The following is a 9,160-nucleotide window of genomic DNA, read 5'->3' as shown; positions in this document are numbered from 1 at the left end:
AATTCCAGTTGCTCTGATATCGTTTGTCCATTGTAGCAATGTCCTGGTAAAACCTTTCACCGTGTTCGTCACTGTCAGCACCGAGATTTGCGGGGAAGAAGTGCAAGTGTGAGTGGAGGAAATAAATCTTGAGTGACATGTTGCACTTCATTGTTTTGTATGCTTTGAGAAGTTTGTTCACCAGCTGAATGTAATGTGGGGCTCTAATAGTCAAGAAAATTGTCAACAACGTCTTTGAAGGCTTTTCAGGCAATCTTTTTCAGCCCAACTAACAGACCTTCGAACCACTTGTCACTCATAACATGTTTGATCTGAGGGCCAACAAAAATGCCCTCTGATCTTGGCCTCACTTATTCTTGGGAGCGCTTTCTTCGCTCTTCTATGTAAAATACTTTCTCAACCCAAACGAGCCGTTTTTGCATATGTATTTCTCTACAAGTGAGTTTTCTCGACATCACTGATTATTATTTCATCACGGCGATTCTACGAAAAGTGTAAGTCTTTGTGTTTTTCTCAGTGTATTTCTACTTACCTGTTACCATTATGTCTGAGCTGGCATACCGTATACCACTATTAACAGTACACGCTCACACGATCGTTAAGAAACTAAGAAATTTAAACCAACGAATTATCAATAGAAGAAATGACATCTATTTTATTCAACAATGTAGAAAGGAACAACTAACACCTAATTTTGTAAATGTAAAACTTTCAAAAAATTTTAATAAATACACAAACATTATTCAAAATTTACAGAAAAAACTACTTAAAGCCATGTTGAACACGAAATACAAAGAACTACATGACTTACAAAAACAAAAAAAGGAACCTAGGCCATCAATTGGCATGCTGCATTAAACCAGAGATTTACGGACTTATGCAACGAAACATAAACCAAATCAATACTAAGAACGACAGAGACAAAAAGATCTACCACAACAAAAAACTACAAAAACTAAGATGCAAACAACAGAAAAGACATCAACATGACAAACCGTTGACTAGCCTCATAATTAACAGATCCGACCGACAATTAAACACAGACGAGATACATCTACTTAACAAAGGACTCAAATTCGCAATAGCACCTAGGTACATTCCAACCATAGAAATCAAAACATGTTTAGAAGATCTAGCCAGGAGACTTGTGATACTTTCTACCGAAAACAAAAACAAGGAAACAACCAACAGAAAGAAGACAACTTAGATAATTTTATTGACATCCAACCGCCAAACTTCCCAGGTAAAATTAAAAATTTATATTTTCCAGAAACACCTAAAAACAACATCTTAAACGATTTTTTCAAAGAATTTTCTCACAAAACCAACATAATTTCACAAAACAGAAAACTAAAAACAATCTTACAAAAGAGACATTAATTCCATTAAAAACTTAAAACAAGACAAAAAACATAAAAATTCTAAAAGCAGATAAAGGTAACGCTATAGTCATAATGAACACGAATGAATACATCCAAAAAATGAAGAACATCCTATCAGACACAAACAAATTTAAACCAATACACACAAATCCAACAAAGACACACGAGACGCAACTAAACAAATTACTACTAAAAATGAAAAAAACTAACACAATTTCACAAACACTTTGTTCCTACCTACGTAAAACCGACTCACGCACACCACAAATATATGGCACCCCCAAATCTCATAAACCAGATTGTCCATTACGACCAATAATGTCCACATATGAATCGTTCAATTACAATCTTGGTAAATACGTAGCATGGGCATTCTCCAAATATGTAACATCAACCAGCTCATTCATCAAAGACTCTTTTAATTTCAAATATAATCTAAATAAACTTAATCATAAAGCCTTAATGGCCAGTTTCTATGTTATATCCCTCTTTACAGAAGTTCCAACCACTGAAGCCTGCAAGATAGCCTTAGAACTCTGTATCCGAGACCCTAACCCAACTATAGACTATAACCCAGCAACCAAGTAGCAACCCTCATAGAATTCACCACGATAAAGACAAACTTCATGTTCAACAACCACAAGTATATACAAACAAATGGCCTAAACATGGGCAACCCAGTATCACCAGTTCTAGCCAATATTTTTATGACACAGGTTGAAACACAAGCAATTAACACAACATTACATCCACCACTATACTGGAACAGATACGTAGATGACACAGTTGCGGGATTCACATCTACAGAACACACACTTAATTTTTTCAATCACATCAACACTATACATCCCAACATCAATTTGACATGTGAACAAGAAGAAAGCAATCAAATATCATTTCTTAACCTCAAAATTACAAGAACCAATACACAATTTAAAACAGAAATTCACCAAAAAACCACCCATACTGGACTATACATTCCTTGGGACTGACTCAGCACATGAAACAAAACAAGAACTCGACATACTAAGAAACCAAATAAACACAGCCATAAAACTATACTCACCAGATAAAATTAACGATGGATTAGACAAAATAAAACAATACTTCATCAACATCAATAAGTTTCCTCCACAAACCGTAGAAAACATTATACGCACACACCTAGACAGAAATCAACCAACAAAAGTAAATATATCTCACGAATCAAAAAATCACGAAACCATATACTGCTGTATACCATATATTCCTGACATCAGCAGACAAATAACCAACATTTGGCAAAAACTAGTAACAAAATATGACATTCCAGTTAATACCAAATTTATTCAAAAACCAGGCACAAAACTGAGGTCTATACTATATATAAACTACACTGACAAAGACCACACCAACATTATTTATAAAATACAATGTGATAACTGCCACGACTTCTATATTGGAGAAACAAGTAGAAAAATGGAAACTAGATTCAAAGAACATAAAAAGTCACCTTCACACGTTTTCGAACACTGCAAGTCAAATAAACACAACATAACCATAGAAAACACTCAAATACTAAATAAAAAGAAACAAACATAAACAAACGCAAAATTAAAGAAGCCTTACTTATACAACAACTTAAACCCAAAATAAACCAATATAAGGGAACGCCTTTATATCTATATTAATATAATAAAATAAATAAATTATATATTCAAACATCTAACACCGCCCTCTACGTTCCGACACTGAGTTGCACAACCCCTTTCAAACATGTGGTCAGCTTCCGGTCAGTTACCTCTTTCTTTGTGAACCTGACGATGACCGAAGAAGGTCGAAACGTTGTTCGCTCTTCTATGTAAAATACTTTCTCAACCCAAACGAGCCGTTTTTGCATATAAATTTAACAAACGGCATTGTTTTTCGAGTGCCTCTGAGCTGAGCTTTCAGACAGACAGCACATGTCGCACAACAAATGTGAGGCGCCCATTCCTGGTCTTGTTCACCAATTTTACAGCCGAAGTACAGATATGCTTTCTTCACAAGAGCAGTCATTGAGCGTCTCTGATGAACAAACGTAAACTAACGTGGCAGGGGTTTAGTTCAAAAAGAGAGAAATCTGAAGAATTCTCTCTCCAACTGGGGTGATCAGGAACGTTGTGGTTCCCTCTCGTGAAAGATTATTGAAATTTGCATGGGGTTTATGCCTTTTATTTTGAATCTTTTCAGGTGAAGGAGTGAGGTTGGTCATAATACTGATGAGCGATACAAAGGTAGCACCGGAGAGACCAGCCAGGCCAGAACCCAAAAAGCAGATGTCAAAGTTAATATAAACATGAACATAAACGAGAGACGACCCGATTCAGGGCATGGCAGTAATGTTACCTTGGCTGGGATCTAAAGATCCAATGCCTAAGATTTGGCTGTGGGGGGAAACGGGAGTGCCCCGAGAAAACCCACTTTCACAGGATAGGCGCCGAAAGATTTACCTGTCCTATGCCCGAGATCCGAAAGCGAAGTACATATACGTAAGGTTTATCCTTTATGTACTTTGTTGTGATTTGTAATTGCTGAAATATGTTATTTGGTGAAATATATTTCGTTGTTGCACTGGCTAATTTACACAGTGATGCAGTTAGTTTGTTTCTGTGTTCTGCTTTTAAATAATATTTGTAAGACATTTCTGTTAGTCTGTTTCTAAGAGTTGGTAAGTTACTGATTTGGTGTATATAATTTACGGGAGTGTATGGTGGTAGTCTGTATACTGCTCTTAGTATTTTGTTTTGTTGTACTTGGATTTTCTGAAGTGTGTTATTTGACATATTATATGTGACTTAACGTCCATACTCTATTAACGGATGGATGTAAGCCTTGTTTAATGGTATTTGGTGAGCAGTTTGAGTGTTTATTAGTTAAAGTCATCAAATATGAAATGCGTTTTCTGATTGAGTGTATGTTGTTAACATGTTTTTTCCATGTTAGTCTTGTGTCGAAAGTGATGCCAAGGAATGTGATGTGTTTGCTCATGTTAATGGGCGTATTTCAGAGTGAGAATTTTACTTTTATAGAGTTTTTCTTTGTCTTTTTAGTTTCCTGTAAAAGGTGATTGCTTGTGTTTTGGTTGGATTTAAAACCACTCTCCACTTGTTACTCCAGTTTGACACATTGTTTAGTGATTCTTGAACGCGAAACACGGCCATTACTAGGTTTCTGGAGGTATTCCAGATAGCAATGTCGTATGCGTATTGCGAATTATGAGTGTATGTTAAACTGGGGGAAGGTATATTGCTGACAAAAATAATATACAGTAGTAGAGAAAGGACTGATCCTTGGATTTGGATATAGTTTTATTGACTTTTACTTGTGCTCTTCTATCTGTTAGGAAGTTTGATATCCATTTTATAATAGTGGGATTTATTTTCAGATGTGTTAATTTGTACTTAATGGCGTTGTGCCATACGCTGTCAAATGCTTTTTTAACATCCAAAAATACACCTATGGTTACCTGGTTGTTATTAAAAGCTTTTTAGACTGATTCGCTGAGTCGTGTGGGGTGATCTATTGTTTGTCTGTTTTTCCCGGAAAGATATTATTTATTTCACAGGAGTGAAGAAGACGATTTGAGATGATTTTCTCCATCGGTTTGCCAAGGCAACTTAACAGACTGATGGGACGGAAATTATCCGGATTTGTCCTGTTTGTTTCTTTGGAATAGTGGTGATAATGGCTTTTTTTCCATGTGTCGTGGTAGTAACCAGTCGTTAATGAAATGTTCAATATGTTTGTGAAGTGTTGTAATAGGAGAGTAGAGCCTTTTTTGAGAATAGTGTTTGGTATTTGGTCGTGTCCGGGGAAGTGTTTTTCAAGTTTATAATGTTAATTTTGAGTTCAGTGATGGTAATTTTCCTGTTGGTTGAATTTGAGTATCTTTCCAATGTCTCGCTAGGAAATTTTGGTGTGAATGAAGATTGTTTTGTGTTTATGAAGTTGTTGGTGTTGTGTGTTAAAGTCGACTGAATTTAAGTCGCTGAAGGAGGATTCGTAGTAGTCGCCTAATAGGTCGGCTTTCTCCCAATCCGTCCTTGCGATTTTGTTGTTGTGTATGATGTGTCGAAGCAAGTAATTTGTGTTTTTGTTGGAAGAAATACTCTTGAATTTATTCCAAAATTCGTTTGGATTGTTTTTGGTTTTTTCCAAGGTTTTACAAAAGTTTTGCCAATTAATTTCTGTTGCTATTTTAACTTGTTGTTTAATTTTTCCATTTGTTCTGTTAATCTGTGTTTTGATAGTCGGATCACATGTTATGAAGTGTGTTCGTCTTACTTGCCTGCGTTTGATTATTAGTGCATGAATTTCCGGTGATAGAGTCTAATAATTATGTGTGCTTTTTCTTTGTTTTGGGGATTGTGTTTTTAATGGCTTTATGTATGGCTTCTGTTACTTGATTAACATAGTTTTCTAATTCTGTTTTGTTGTTAGCATGTTCAATTGAGTGGGGTAGATAGGAATCAAGTGAAGTGTTAAACGAGAGCCAGTCTGATGAACAAACGTATACTCGCCACAAATATAGCTGAATGTATCGCGGCTGTTACGACATTGACGAGACATATTAACCGACACCAATCGTCCTGTAAACACATCTATAACTTCTAACTTACTTGTTACATTGCTACTGAGGCATTGCTTTATTCTAAAACAATACGTACACACTATAAGGTCTATATTAATCCAATGAACAGCATCTGTGTATGAAAGCCATTTTTATAGTCTGCTGAGACAGTGTCAATCTGGCTCCGGCCTGCCCAGGCATGTCCGGGCTGCATACTTCCACAGAACAACTTCCAACCTGGCCTGGTTTCATGCCTGGCCATGCCCAGACTGCACAAAACATTGTTCATAGGTCTCTTACAGAAACTAAAATTTTTGGACATAAATAAAAGAAAAAACATGACAAAACTGAAGATTTCAATGAAACAGTATGTGATCCACGAATTTGGATGTGATTTTCGTGATCATCAGCCAAAACTCTATAAAGAACACACAACAGTGTTCAAGAAGCAAAAACTTTGTTGTGCAGTGATGATACTCATCCAACAAATTAAGCATCATCCTCGTATTGGCTTTTTCATGCGGACTTGCAAGACAACACTATCAAGTAATTTAACAAAAGAAACAGTATGGACCACCATATATATGTCTGCCAATACTAAATTCACAAAAAAGGGATATATAAGAATTAGGTTTGTTTTTGTTTTTTTGGAATTTCGCACAAAGCTACTCGAGGGCTATCTGTGCTAGCCGTTCCCTAATTTAGCAGTGTAAGACTAGAGGGAAGGCAGCTAGTCATCACCACCCACCGCCAACTCTTGGGCTACTCTTTCACCAACGAATAGTGGGATTGACCGTCACATTATACACCCCCACGGCTGGGAGAGCGAGCATGTTTAGCGCGACGCGGGCGCGAACCCGCGACCCTCGGATTACGAGTCGCACGCCTTACGCGCTCGGCCATGAAATGGTTTTATTTTGAGGAACATAGTAATGTTTCACTAGGACATCGATTTGTTTTCTTCAGTATATGTTGGCCACGTTTGTTGATCCTGCATGGAATGAACACTTGTTATGTCATGTTCCGACTGAACTCTTCCGTCCCTAACATTAGCAGAGTGATCCTTTGATGCATTGGTTACAGTAGATGTAAGACGCCAGAAAGCACGAGGAGTGTATGAATAAGCTACATCCGTACATCACAGAATAACCTCCTGTACATTAGTTTGAATAGGAGTATGACGTTGTGATTGTGCTGCCACCTTTAATTAGCAAGAAACAAAAACACCAGCCATTTAATAGAACAAAACACATCATATAGTTTGAAGAAACCAACATCTAACTATCAACATATATTCCTGTGTAAACTCTACAGCAGTAGTTCGTATCTATAAAATAGATGTATTGGATGTTGCTTGAGAGTGGTTATCCCCTAACATAAATAACTGAAGTTTTTAATGTTGTAACATATATACAGCTTATATATCTCGTCTATTGTTCCATCAGATACTTTAGAGCTTTGTTCTATGGAGAACCTTATAAAAAAATTATTAGTCTAAGCGAATGCTAAAAGGTAACCTTTATGTACCTCGAAAATAGTATTGGTTAATAAAGTATTCCACTTCACCAACTGTGTGCACAGAAATGGTGACCAACTGAAATTTGCAGTCTAATGGATACGGTATCACTGCAGTATTCACTTAAACTTGACAGTTCACTCAGATGTCTCACTCTATCCAAATATCATCTTCACGTTTCTAAAGTGTATAATGGTATTACTAAGATAAGTTTGTTATAAAACATTAGTAATAAAGTGCAAACCCAAGAAAACTGTAGACTTCCCACTTGGTAACAGATAAGGTCAAGGTCTCACCATATTTTAGGATGATCAGTAAAGACTCTCTCTTTATGTGATTAAAAAGTCCACTCTCTTTGGTAGTAATGGACTATTTTCAACACTAGCACTATACATTTTATAACTAAATAGATTTTTATACGATAAAATTCAAACTATTTGACAACATCATTATTTATAATTAATTGTTCCAAAAGTCTTAATGAAACCTTCGCCAATTCATGATGACACGTGCCAGTGCAGTCCTCTAGTGCAACAGCGGTAAATCTACGGACTTACTAAGTTCACGTTCGGGATTTCAATCCTCGCGGTTGTTATAGGATATAGCTCACTATGGGTTTGTTCTGAAACAGACATGACATCAATTCGAGGAACACTTACAAATGGCAAACAGTTTAAAAACATTTGTGTAAGTTGCAAGGAATAAGTGGTATTTGCTTCAAGTTACAAGCGGTTGTAGAAACTCTCATGACTGATCCACGAGTATGATTTCATCATTCGATAATATTACAAATAGGAAGCATGAAAACTATCATTAATTGTTTGCTTGTTTTGAATTTTGCGCAAAGCTACTCAAGATCTCTCTGCGCCAGGCGTTCTTAATTTAGCAGTGTAAGACTAGAGGGAAAGCAGCTGGTCATCAACACACATCGCCAAGTTTTGGGCAACTCTTTCAGTAGGATTGACCGTCATATTATAACGCCTTCACGGCTGAAAGGGAGAGAATTGTTTTTATGGCAAAAATTCGAACCCGCGACCCTCAGAGTACGAGTCGAACGCCTTAACCCACCTGGCCATGTCGGGCGTCATATTAATAACCTGTATTCAATTTTATTTTCTTTCTGTTGTTTCTATGATTTGTTGTTAACATACTGTTTAAAATAATTACGTTTACGAGAATATCGATGAACTTTTGTATTTTTGTTTGTTGTTGAACAGGCTGCAATAGCTACCTATCTTGACTATCTAACATCAATTTTTAGCGTTAAAAGCTCTTGGATTTACTGCTAAGCCACAAAGAAAATCGAAGAAAATTTTAATGTTTGTTTTCAATAATATTTTACGTTTCCTGCAACATTTTAATTTTTCTGGCACAGTACATTATTGTAGCCCACTAGTACAGCGGTATGTCTGTGGATTTATAACGCTAAAATCAGGGGGTTTGATTCCCCTCGGTGGGATCAGCAGATAGCCCGATGTGGCTTTGCTCAGAAAAACACATACACAGTGCAGCATTTTAGATTTATTAAAATTCAGTTTTGTATTTTGTATTAAGTACTTTAAAAATCGACACGTTTCAAAACATAAGTTAGTGTTCCATCAGTTTGTTTATCATAACAGTAGTTCCCAGCTGCTTTCAAAATATTGTTTATTCTGTAAAATGTGGTACACA

This window comes from Tachypleus tridentatus, chromosome 9, assembly GCF_004210375.1.
Source record: "Tachypleus tridentatus isolate NWPU-2018 chromosome 9, ASM421037v1, whole genome shotgun sequence".
In the NCBI taxonomy this organism is placed as follows: domain Eukaryota; kingdom Metazoa; phylum Arthropoda; class Merostomata; order Xiphosura; family Limulidae; genus Tachypleus; species Tachypleus tridentatus.
Note: the sequence above shows the minus strand (reverse complement) of the source record.